Genomic DNA, 13,757 nt, shown 5'->3' on the forward strand with positions numbered 1-13,757 from the left:
AGAAGAATAGAAGAAAAGGAAAATACTATTCCATCCTGCCTGAATAACTTTTAAAATTTTGTTGTTTTTCTAAAACATAAAAGTAGGTTACTTTTTTTAGTACCCATTTTGATTTCAGAAAAGATTCTTTCCAGAGGTCAAAACTGAAAACATGAAATTAACTGACAGCCTGAAAATGTCTCTCTGACTCCACCCAAATTCTCAGTAAACAAAATACATTAACATTTCAAAATATAAGGGCTTATGAAGAGAACTGGTTGTCCCTGTATTTTATTTTAAAAACAAACAAGGCCAAAACTGAGAGTAATGCCAATGAGGCTTGCTGCTGAGTCAGAGGGTAAATGAGCCTTTTAAAAATTAAAAATAACTTTAAAAATATATGTTTTTACTGATTTTAGAGAGTGAGGAGAGAGAGAGACATCAGTTGTGTGTGTTCCACACAGACCCCCCCCTGGCCAGGGCGAGGGGAAGGGACTTGAAGCCTAGGTATGTGCCCAGACCTGCCAGGAACGGAACCTGCCCCTTCTGCTGTAGGGCCGAAGCTCCAATCAACAAAGGCACACTGGCCAGGGCAAAAATAACTTAAAAAGAAAAAAAAAATCAAAATAGTAAAATAAGTTCATAAAGGAAGAAGTAAAATCCTCACCATAATTTCACTATTCCTACTTTGGTTTATATCTTCAGAAACTGTTTTTTTATATAGATTATATAATTTTTTAGTGGAAAGGGATATTTTACTGTACATAATTTTTCCAATTTGTTTTTCACTTTATGTCATGAACAATATTTACTATCTTAGTAAACATTTATCTAGCCATAATTTTTAAAAAGCTGTATAGTATTCCAACTATGGCTATGTTAAGGTTTATTTAACCAAATCCTTCATATGAATTTTTTGTTTTCATCTTTTGCTATTATAGATAACAATGTACAATCATTCCTTTATCTTTTTTAAACTTAAGAAGACCCATTTAAAGTGAATAACAGCCCTGGCCGGTTTGGCTCAGCGGTTGGAGCGTCGGCCTGCGGTACAGAGAGACCCAGGTTCAGTTCCCGCTAGGGGCACATACCTTGGTTGCAGTTTGTCCCCGGCCCTGGTTGGTCGTGCGGGTGGCAGCCACTCGATGTGTCCCTTCACATTGATGTTTCTCTCTCTCTCTTCCTCCCTCTCCCTCCCACTCTATCTGAACAAAAAATGGAAAAATGTCCTCGGGTGGGGATAAAAAAAAAAATAAACAAAAAACAAAATAAAGTGAATAACAGAGAAGGTATATTTTACAACAGTTTTTACATTGTAAATTAAAACATAACATAGAGAAAAGTACATGGAATTTACATATACGCTTGAGCAAATAGTTACAAAGAAAACAACAGGGTACCCACCACCCAAGTCAACAAAGGAATATCACTGGCCCCCCAGAAATATATCCCCATCCCTTCTTGATTCCAGTCCTCTTATAGGATTTTTTTAAAATGTTTTTTTTTATTGAATTTATTGGGGTGATACTGGTTAACAAAATTATACAGGTTTCAGGTGCATAATTCTACAACACATCATCTGTACACTGTAGTGTGTTCACCCCCGTAAGTAAGATTTCGATATGCATAATCAAATCCGCCCCCTCCCAAAATGTGGTGTTCATTTATACTCCTGTAAGCAGTACAAGAGGCATCCATCCGAGAGAATGACCTTGAAGTAACTGCAAGCTGTTTGTCCACGGACTCAAGAATTAAAACTCAGAGTGAATTATACAGACTGTGATATGGGCACATTGGCAGTGTTACAGTGGTACCTTTGATTCCTGAGCAGGATTTGAAAATATAATTCAGTTTTGAGTTTCAGTTCACTGAGCCTATACTATTTCACACAGTCCTAGGCATCAGGGCCTATGGCGACTGATAAGGGAAGCCCCACCCACCCAGGTAGGAGCTGACACAAGTGGGTTAAGCCTGAGGGCACTATTTGGGTGTCGGTACAGGAATGGGCTTACAGTTCACAAGCATTTTCTCAGTCTCTTGTCCTTTTCCTTGGGTTGATCACTTCTCAGGGTCAGACTGATGCCCTGCTAGGCTTTGATGTGGGTTTAAGAGGAAAGGAGACTGTGGAAATAAAGTAATGAAATAGGAATAAAAATAATTTATGAAAAAAACTTTTAAGGGAACAAAGGAATTTCTAAAATTGTGTATGCAGACTATTGTTACAATGTTATAAAACTATATACACACATGAATTTATTATAGATATGCATACATATATAATGAAAATTAGAAGGCATTGTAAAAATAATAGTAGTTGCTAACTTAGGATGGTGAGGATATAAAAATCAGACTTTAATTTCCTATAAAGTCAAAAAATAAGTTTTAAATAAAAGAATCATAGCTGATAAGAAAATCCTATAAAGTAGCAATCTAAAAATGGTTTCTGTTGCCCGGCCAGTGTGGCTCAGTGGTTGAGCATTGACCCCTGCACCAAGAAGTCACTGGTTCGATTCCTGGTCAAGGCACATGCTCAGGTTGTAGGCCCGATCCCCAGTGGGGGACATGCAGGAAGTGGCCAATCGATGTTCTGTCTCATCGATGTTTCTGTCTCTCTCTCCCTTTCCCTCCCTCTTTCTCTAAAAATCAATAAAGAAAAATAAAAAAATAAAAAATAAAAATGGTTTCTGTTGATAATAAGTCAAAATGAGATCATGTCATATATCCAAAATGGAAGTTTCTACAGAGATTTTGGAAAAAACTAGAGAACCAATACATAAATGGTGGGGAGCAAAGAAAATCATCTCTTGTGTGAATCTGAGGAATAGTACCAATTTATGCTGAGCTTTCTTTTTCTTCTTTAAGCTCATTTACTTTCATAGGTCCCTTGATGTCCTCATAAATGTAGGTGGTTTATAAGGACAGAGTCTCAAAATTTTCCCTTCCTGAGGTGTTACTCTATAAGCTGCAATTTGGGGCAAGGGTGAATAAAAAATGATTATGTTACCCTGGCCGGTTTGGCTCAGCGGTTAGAGTGTCAGCCTGTGGTCCAGAGAGACCTGGGTTCAGTTCCTGCTAAGGGCATGTACTTCGGTTGCAGTTTGTCCCCAGCTCTGGTTGGGTTGTGCGGGTGGCAGCCACTCGATGTGTCCCTTTCGCATTGATGTTTCTCTCTCTCTCTCTCTCTTTCTCTCTCTCTCTCTCTCTGCCTCTCCCCCCCCCCCCGCCCCCACACTCTATCTAAATAAAAAATGGAAAAATGTCCTTGGTTGAGAATTAAAAAATAAATGATTATGTTAACCAAAGAATGGCTTTCACAGACAAAATAAAAAGCTAGAAGCACAGAATAATGATAGGAGATTCCAGTCATATGTGCAATATAAATAATGGATTAAAAAACTGAGTTTGGCTGAGGAGTTAGCAGGAAAATGTCTGTGATAGGGCCAATTATTAAAATGACAGAAGAAAATACACAAGAGATAAGAATCAGGTACAATGCTGAAATTCCTGTGGTTGTTTTTCTGGGTAGATAACAAGCAAGTTAATTGGGGGATGCTGCTTTTAGCTACCCGAGATTCCTAGCAGATGTCTGAAGAGTGACATCTATCCCGGAGTTCTCCTAGACACTTACAGTCTGTTACTGAATCATGGAAGAGGGCGTACATGGTATTACAAAAATCCTATAGAAATGGAAGCTAGAAGTGGTGTTAAATACAAACAAACAGGAAATGCCATCAAATTTGGGGGCCTTTTTTTATCCTCACCCGAGGACATTTTTCCATTTTTTGTTCAGATAGAATGGGAGGGAGAGAGAGAGAAACATCGACGTGAAAGGGACACATTGAGTGGCTGCCACCCGCATGACCCAACCAGGGCCGGGGACAAACTGCAACCGAGGTACGTGCCCTTAGCAGGAACCAAACCCGGGTCTCTCAGGACCGCAGGCTGACGCTCTAACCGCTGAGCCAAACCGGCCAGGGCAAATTTGGGGGCTTTTGTATCAACAGCTTGGGCACATACCTTAACTTCTCTATAGCTCATTTCCCTTCTCTGTAAAATGAGTATTATAATTTAGTCAGTACTATTTATTGTTATTATACAGCAGGAATTGTACTGAGCAATAGTGGTAAAAATATGGTTAAGGCTTAAAATCTAGCTGCAGGGAGCTCACAGTCTAGTGAAGGAGACAGACTCACAGAGATCATTAGCACATGGTAAATGCAGCCAATTTCCCTTGGAAGCAGTGAAAAAGAGCTCAGGATGGGGGGGGGGGAGTCTGAAGGTGGGAGCTTCGGGGCACCCTGCCCGGGTTAAGTTGCTTTACCTTCGTTCTGAGTGATCTTAGTTACGACTTCTTGCAACAGAACTGAGCATTTAGCACTGGGCCACATCAAAGTTGTGAAACATAAACTCCGCGGAGATGCAATCCTGCATTCCTCAGCAGTGAGTGTCACAAAGACTGTACTCAAGAAGCTGTCCCATGACTCCCCAAAGCCTGGAATTTAACAAGTTTTCCTGGTCAAGGCTAGCTTGCTATTTCAAAAACTCAACCTCATTTTAAACCCCAGGGAGTCAGGACGAGTAATACACAAAGAAAAACTTCTTAGGAAGGCGAAAGCAATGTGAAGTCAGCCAAGATTTTCGTCCAGAACTTTGGCCTTTACTCTTGACCAGTTCTGTAACTATTTAAAAATTGCTAGGCATGAATTTTGGAAATAGTTTTCAATAAAAGATTAAAAGCACAAAATCTTGGGAGCGCAAAATGCTTTGAATGAATGAGTGGACGAATGACTGAGTGAGACGGGCTTCTAGTGCACAGTATTTGAAGTCCTTGACTTTGCTGTCCTCCCCTCTTTCCTGTTCCGTCGGTCAAACTAATCCATTACTCGGCTGATCCCAGATCTGACCCGGGAATCTCAGCACAGTTCGTTAGGAGGCACTATTAACATAAAGACACTGCAGTTACTGGAGGTAAAGCAGGAGGGATGGTGGAGAGTGGGTGGAGGATGAGGCTGTCGTCAGGAACGGCACAGTGAAGGGCAGGCAATGCGTACCCGGTCGTGTGGGCCCATCTCACCTCCTTAGCACAGCTGGACCCCTCCCTGGTGGCTGACCTGTGGTCCCAGCTGGGCCCAGGGGAAGGCGGGGAGGGGGTTTTAATGAACATAAACTCCGGGGGAACGGGAGGAAAAGGCTGAGGAAAGCAAGAATCACGTCTAATTCCTGTTTGCCTTTGGCACATCGCCCGAGCCCACTCTGACATGCAGATGACATACCTTCCCCTCTGCTTTTGGCCTGGGGGCACCTCCCTTGCTCCTCTGTGTCTTAGAGTCACCTATGAGCTTATTTTTTTCCTACCAAATCGCAAACTCCTTGACGGCAGCTACATCTCACCATTCTTCTTGTCCTCTGTAATAGTGACGAGCACTGACATTAATGCAAAGGGTGACATCAAGTGCTTTTGCAGTGAATTCAGCTCACAGCCCACATGCCTCTCTGTGCGTAACGGTCTCCGACTCAAAGCATATACTGCACCCTACAAAACACATTCCCACCCTTTCGGGGTGTGTCTCCCAGCGGGGAGCCCATCCTAGCGGCAGCATCCCCTCTGGCCTACCTCGTCCGCAAATGAGAGCAACCTCAGGGTTCAACAAGGACATGGGTGCTCCCCTTGCTAATGTCGTTTTCAATGCCTTCAACATTCCATGAGACTGTCTCCTGGGTCTTCTCATGGAATGTTGGAGGGGTGGAGGCGGGTGTGCAGGTAACCCATCACGCGTTTTCATATTCCTATCTGCCTGGGCCCTGGGGTTCCTTTATCTGCATCATGGCAGGAGCGCTCTGGTATCTCAGCTGTGTTCAATGTAGGCCATGAGTCCCGGTTTTGGTCAGTCAGTCGATAAATTGTGAGTCTCTTTTAGCTCCATGAACTAACACATTAAATCCGGAGTCTCTAGCAAGTGTATTCATATTCACGAATTGCCTCAACCCAGTGTTACACGTCACCCTCCCCAGTCTTACACTCTTAGAATGTATTCCTGATTTCTGCTGATATATATTAGCAGAGTCGTGCAATCATTTTGTTGTGTAAGCTATTTCTTCCTGGATCACAGTGTGTACTTGCCCCTCAAGCGTGCTGAAACTTAACCCTAGTTATGGGTCTGGTGGCGATAGGGGTGGCTCCTGTGGGTCTTGGGGAGAATAAAGATCCTCTTTTAAGGAATCTGCCCCCAGGTGAGGTTATTGCAGAGTTTTTAAGCAAAGAAAATCTATACTCACTAGCAGAGGATGCTTAAAGTGACCTGTCGTTTCAAGATTGCTAGCTTCATGTGGGTCAAAGCAGATAGCCCCATTCCAATTCTCAGGATCCCATTCCTTCCCATTTACTACCCTAACTAGCATATGAAATTCTGATGGGACTGTGAATTCAACTCTTGCTATACTTCAGCAATCCTTATGTTAACATTTTGTGCTTGATTTTCAACGACATTCTGCTGTGTCTGCAAGAACTAAATGAGTTCTTTAGAGCTGTCAGGGAAGCATTCTGGCCTCACACTGTGGCTGGAGCTGAGAGTTGAAAGACATGAGCCTCTCAGAAGAGTCTCCCTCCTACACCATCCTTGTGGACACCTTTACTGTCATAAGGGCCAAGCGCAGCAACCACTTGGGTGATGCCTCGCTTCAGCTGCCGTGTCATCGCTATCAACCGCAGAGGACGGTGTGATGAATTGTAATGCCCTCATTTCCCCTTGGGGAGGAACTCAGCCAAACGGCATGGCCAAAGCAATTCTCAAATTCCCTGGGCCCCTGTCTCCTAGGATTACTACTGATGCCAATTCTGTATCAGTCAGGGGCCAATTAGGATATAGACATGAAACATTTTGAACATGGGAGGTTAAACACAAAGAGTTCTTATAACAGGGAGTTGGAAAGATGAGGAGATGGCTGGTAAGGAGCAAAGAGAATTCTAAAGAATGTAAGAAAATCAGATACAGGGATCATCTGCTGCTGCTAGGGCTGAGACAGACCCTCGTTGGAAAGGTCCAGTGACTGTGGATCACCTGACACCGGAGAAGTCTGCGGAGGGTGCAGAGCTGCCTGGGGGGGTGAGGGGAAGCTGTTCCTCAGGGCCGCTGTACTGACAGTCCTCCACTGTGAAGCCACTTCCAGGGGTTCTGGGAGAAGCTGTCCATGGAAGGTGCTACACACTGCTGTGTCTGTCTCCTAGGATCACTACTGATGCCAATTCTGTATCAGTCAGGGGCCAGGCAGCTGCAGAGCCAGGGGTGCTGGAAGAGCCTGCTTAAGGGAGAGCACCACATGGCTCCCGCAGAGAAATCTCTTCTCCCCCAGGGTCCCCGTGCCCTCCACTACCAAAGCTTAATCTCACAACATCGCGAAGGGAGAAATATTTACATAATTTATCTCTATTATCACAAAGCAGGCAATGAAATGTTTTGGGACACTTTAGGCAATAACATAATAATTGGCTCAATAAATCTATGTGTTTTAACTCACAAAACCTTACAGTGAGGACTGGATTTTATTGGGGCTCTGAAAGTTGTTACAAATGGCCCCTTTGAGGAGCTGATAAAAACCATGGGCTCTCCCTCTCGGTAAGTGCAACGTGCACATATGTACAATCTTGTAGATAATTCAGAGTAACTGTCTCAACCCAGATTAAGAACCCCTGGGCTACACCAATGACTATACTCCAGGTTCAATTCAGTGATGATTCTGAACTTTATTTGCATATAGAGTAGCATATTTAATATCCCCCAAAGTCAACTAAACTATGTTTGCTTTTAGCAACAAAGATATTTATAAACATTTGAGAAACATAGCCAGTAGAGTTAGATAGTTCTATTTTGGGGGGAGGAAGTTGATGAAATTTATCTGGAACAGACAGGCTGAAAGCCAGAGGAAGGGCAAGTAGTTGTGAAACAATTGCAAAGACTCTTATTAGGATCTGGACTTGGGTAGTTGTATATAGAAGGAGCCGGTATCTATTCTGCCTGGTACGCTTTGGTAAGGTACATTATGGTAGCTGGCCTCCAAAACGGCACTGATGGCCCCTACTTCCTGATGTTCATGCTCCTGTATTGTCTCTTCCCACACTGACGTGGGGCTGGTCTTTGAGACCACAGAGCACTGTGCAGGTGACAGAGTATGATTTTCGAGACTAAGTCATGAGTGGCATTTCTGCTCTTGCCTTGGTCTCTGGGATCTCTCATTCTGGGGGAATCCAGCCACCACATTGTGAGAAACTCAAGCGAGATCCACAGGGGGAGGAACTGAGACTTCACACCAAGAGCCAGCCCAGTTTGCTGGCCTTAGGAGTGAGCCACCTTGGAAGTAGATCCTCTAGTTCCATTCGAGCCTTCAGGTAACTGAATGCCATCTGCTATCTTGACTGCAAGATCACGAGAGACTTGAACCAGAGCCATCAGCTAAGCTGCTCCCGATATTCTGACCCACCGTTTTGTGGTCATTTGTTTTGCAGCAATAGACAACTAATGTATACATTTAGGTCAAAATTCTCTAAAGGGTGAAAATATAAGGGATTGGTTCCCTCCCCTCTTCTCTGGTCACCTAAAGGAGAAGTCAGTCTAGTTATTTAGCTATAATTTTCTTCAAGCATTATTATAAACGAGTCCTAGGTTGACTCATCAGAGATAACAGACTTCTGTGTTAGCCAAATGGTCACTCTAAGTACTGACTGGGCATGTAGTTTCTGAAAAGCAGGAAATCCAACTGCTGAACCAGCTTACGAAGATTTCTTTTAATGCAGAAATTAATAGAAATAACAGACGTATCCTTATGAAGACTGTTCTAGAGTCACAATGTGTCCAAATGCTCATTATGGCTCCCATAATTGATGAAGGATATACAAAACAGTGTGTGCAAAGGTGAGTCGGTGTTCTGAGGGATCTGGAAATTATTCTTGAGGACAGTCGAAAGGTCTGGGGCTGTTTAGTTTAGGGAAGACATAGAGAGAGAACGTTTAACAGGTACACATCTGAAAGGCTGGCATGTGGAATAAGAGTTATATTTTGGGTTGATCAAGAGGATAAAAGTGGCTTAATGAGATAGGAATGTCTAACAACAGGTCATACTGTCGTGAAAACTATGGCGCCTCATCTCCTTGGAAGGGTTTGATCTGAAATTGGCTGACTGCCCTTCAGAGATCTGGAGCCTCAGGAGACTGATCAGGAGGCCCTCCAAGATGTTGTTCCTGAAGGCCTTTTCCTCCTAAATGCATCTATTTACACATGAACATTTTAAAATAAGAAAGTTTAGTGTAGTGGGAAGTGTGTGCAGTACGGAGCAGTTAGAACTCTATTTGGAAGTTATCAGCTGTATGACTTCGGGCAAGAGACTTGGTGTTTCCAAGCTTCGCTCTCCGTACTACCTTCAGGGCTGTTCTGAGAAGTCATTCAATGACACATCACTCAAACCACCCATTTGCCATTTGATGCATATGTAGTTCTCCTCCTTCCATTCTCTACGGTATGGTTCATAATCAAACATCTGGGGCCAATTAAGATTTTGAGAGTGCAATGTTGAAACGAGCTAATTTTCCTAGGCTTCAAGTGTAGGATTTTACTTGTTTTTCAACAATAAACTTGATTAATATTTGATTAGATGCTTTGTGGCATAGCATCTTTTTTTAAAGGAAAAGACAGTTTGGTGTGAACAGAAATAGAAGGAATCAGAAGCCAGATGGCCAACATCATCTTTGAAATTTCCAACTGCAAGATCATCACTTGATGGAAGTCCTTCCTCCCAAGAGTTATATGAAAAAAACCCCCAAAAAACCAAAACCAAAACCAAAACACCACAACCTAGATGATTCAACATCAATAAAGTATTTTATCTTCCTGAAAGGTATTCTAAATTTTAGTAAGAAAAAAATCAGTAACAAGCACTTTATTTTCTTTAAAATATTAAAAGAAACTGGAATCTAACAGAATGAGTCAATTATAGGCTTTTCTAGAGGTCCTTCCCACTTCAAAGATTAAAATAATTGGAAGTAAATAAACATCCCACAAATACTGGAAATCAATTTTTATTATTTATAAATAATTTTTAAATGTTTGTTTTACTTTGTTAACAAAGAAAGCTACCCTAATGGCAGGTCAACCTGAATTCCTGAATGAGCCACTATGATTACCTGTACTGAACAGTTAACATTCTTAAAGTAGATTCAGTCTTAACAATCACAAACTCTTTTTTTATTTATTAGCATCGTACTCTTAAGCATTCTCATCAGAGGCTGTCCTTAAGTGACAAGTGGTAACGGATGTGCAGCCGTTCTTTCACATGGCCATTGATCTGTGACATGTGCAGTGACTTAACTAGGCCGCTGAAGACTCACGGCGGCTTCTGAGTAACTTCTGTGTTGCATCCCCTCAATGCTTTCTATTTTTCCTCTCCCAGATTCCAAGTTAAACACTCGGTATTCTGGGGACCACTCTTTAATACACTGTTCTATACACATATATACGCAATTTAACAAAAACAGGACGTTTATGTACTGTTGTTTTTTTTTTTTTATCCTCACCCAAGGACATTTTTCCATTTTTTGTTCAGATAGAGTGGGAGGGAGAGAGAGACAGAGAGAAACATCGACGTGAAAGGGACACATTGAGTGGTTGCCACCTGCACGACCCAACCGGGGCTGGGAACAAACTGCAACCGAGGTACGTGCCCTTAGCGGGAACCAAACCGGGGTCTCTCTGGACCGCAGGCCAACGCTCTAACTGCTGAGCCAAACTGGCCAGGGCTATGTGCAGTTTTTATTGTGGCCAAGTTCAATAGCATCAAAAGCACTTTTAGGTACTTAATTCAGGGATCTGTAAAGTAAAAAAATATCATTTTTTCCCAGTTTTTATTAATTTATTTTTGTTACAGATATTCCCCCCCCCCCCCAGATACCCAACCCCAACATTGTTGTTTATGTCCATTGGTTACGCTCACATGCATTTCTTTGGTTTATCTCATTCATCCCCTCCTGCCCCCCTCCTTTGAGGTTTGTCAGTCTGAACCATACTCCTTTCTATGTCTCGGTCTATTTTGTTCATTATATTCCACAAATATGTGAGATCATGTGGTATTTGTCTTTTTCTGATTGGCTTATTTCGCTTAGTATAATACTCTCCAGGTCCCTCCACATCATCTCAAAGGTTAAGAGATCTCTCTTTCTTTCAGCTGCATAGTGTTCCATTGTATATATATACCACAGCTTTCTTATCCACTCATCTACTGATGGACACTTGGGCTGTTTCCAGATGTTAGCTATTGTAAATAGTGCTGCTATGAACATAGGGGTGCATATATTCTTTCTGATCGGTGTTTCAGGCTTCTTAGGGTATATTGCTAGAAGTGGGTTCACTGGGTCAAATGGCAAATCAATTTTTACTTTTTTGAGGAAACACCATATTGTTTTCCATAGTGGTTGCACCAGTCTGCATTCAAAACAAAGAAAAATATTAATACATGGGACTACATCAAATTAAAAAGCTTCTGCACAGCAAAAGAAACGATAATCAAAATGGAAAGGGAACCCACTGTATGGGAGAGCATAATTGCCAACAATACATCAGATGAGGGGTTAATTTCCAAAATATATAGAGTGCTCGTACAACTCAACAAAAGGAAGACAAAGAACTCAACTAAAAAATGGTCAGAGAACCTAAATAGACATATCTCCAAACAGGACATACAAATGGCCGAACCAAATGAAGTAATGCTCAACATCACTAATCATCAGAAAGATGCAAATTAAAACAACTATGAGGTATCACCTCACACCTGCCAGAATGACTGCCATCAACAAATCATCAGACAACAAGTGCTGGCGAGGGTGTGGAGAAAAGGGGACTCTAGTACACTGCTGGTGGGAATGCAGACTGGTGCGGCCACTATGGAAAAATATCATTTTTCAGATCCCATATCATTTTTATATCCATATATTTCAATCTCTTGAATGTTCATTACATTTTAAAATATTTTTGTCCATGCTAGTGAAACTTTGATGGATTACTGTAAATAGTGCTCATCACAGTGAAGGGCATATTGTTTTAATGTTAAGAATTATTAACATATATAATTAATTATATACATTTCACAGTGCCAAGTGAGAGGACCCCCACTACTCTAAAGGATTCCTAGAAGTCTGAGTCACAAGCATAAGTGACAAGATCTTCAGGTCTGGGTGGTTGTGGAGATTTCTTGACTTAAAGAGGAATTAGACAAAAAAGGAAGTCATAGAGGTGACAGTTTAGTACTTATATGGTGGCATGATGATGCCATAAAGGATCCAGCCTCTTTTAATTGTTCTGCTTGCTGTCCTTGGAATGTAAGTCCTTGTTCTTCTGTTTGTTGCTTGATGCCTGAACTATAGCTTCTGCACCTCCATCCCTCCAGGAAGGAACAGGTGTAGGGCAAGGATGAGCTCCATCTGCAGAGCACAGCCATCTAAAACTGGGGTTCTCAACCTGTGGGTCGCGACCTCTTTGGGGGTCCAACGACTCTCATAGGGGTCGCCTAAGACATAACAGTAGCAAAATTACAGTTATGAAGTAGCAATGAAAATAATTCTGTGGTTGGGGGTCACCACAACATAAAGCGTCGGGCATTAGGAAGGTTGAGAACCATTGATCTAAAAGCTTTCCCAGAAGCCCCAGTAGCCACTTCAGCTTTCGTCCAGGATTGATCCAGGATTGTGTCAAATGGCTGTCCCCAGGTGTAAGGAGTTTTAAAAAAGTATTTTTTTAGCTAGAAAAAAAAAGGTTCTATTAGGACGATTAGAAACTAGATCCGAAGAATTCTGCTACAGAAAACCTCAGCAAGCTGTCCTTATTCCATGGCAAGAAATACAGGGGACTTCCTCTTATTTCAGAAGGTCACCGAAAGTTAGGGCATAGGCGGAGTGTCCTACCACAAAGAGCCAGACAGAGAAGGTGTTGAGGGATCCTGCTGCAGGAGCTCCTGAGAGGACGAAGTCGCCCTTGGTCACTAACACACTGGTGGCTAACCTTCACAAACCTACTTTCCTGACACTAGGAGGAAGAGTCCAGCTCCCCAAAGCCCCCTGTATTATCTGTTCGCATCCTCCTCTAAGTGGAAGCCCCCGGAGCTGTGAAAACATGTAACACATGTTACACATGTAACAAACTTGAACTCACTGTGCTGACTGCCAAACTCGTGCAGTAGGTCAGCTTTGGGCAGTGGACTTAACCTTTGCGTTCCCATGTCTGAGCCAGAAAACAAAAAAAATACCGCAGCCACCCCTATTTGTCTCCGGCCGTGCTAAACACACAGTAGGTGCTCAAGGCACACCGGTCCACTTTGTGAGGGCAGGGAGGGCAGTTTACGTTATTTGGGAGATTGCCACGCGCTGGACCGGTGGCGGCTGGTTTCCGAGCACCGCTCACTCCTCCGCGCGCAGTCGGGAGGCGTCGCGGGCTCCCTTCCGAGGAGCGCACCGAGGCTCCGAGTTAACCGGGGTGGCGTGGGGGTTTCTCTGCAAGCCTCTGGCCCTGTGCACTGTGCGCCCAGGTCTCTCCTCCGCCAACGCTGCGGGTACCGCGCTTTGCAGACAGGCGAGCCCTGAAACCTGGAGCAGAAGTTTGATGCAGCATCAGGAAGGATACTAAGTAACCTTTGCGGAGACAGCTCTTAGGATGGAGGAGCCCTGGCCAAATCTTGGGGTGTGGTCAAAACAGGCCAGCTCACGCCAGCTGAGCTCCCGATGAGGCTAGGGATGGGGACCCCAC

Source organism: Molossus molossus, unplaced genomic scaffold (assembly GCF_014108415.1).
Source record: "Molossus molossus isolate mMolMol1 unplaced genomic scaffold, mMolMol1.p scaffold_m16_p_7, whole genome shotgun sequence".
In the NCBI taxonomy this organism is placed as follows: domain Eukaryota; kingdom Metazoa; phylum Chordata; class Mammalia; order Chiroptera; family Molossidae; genus Molossus; species Molossus molossus.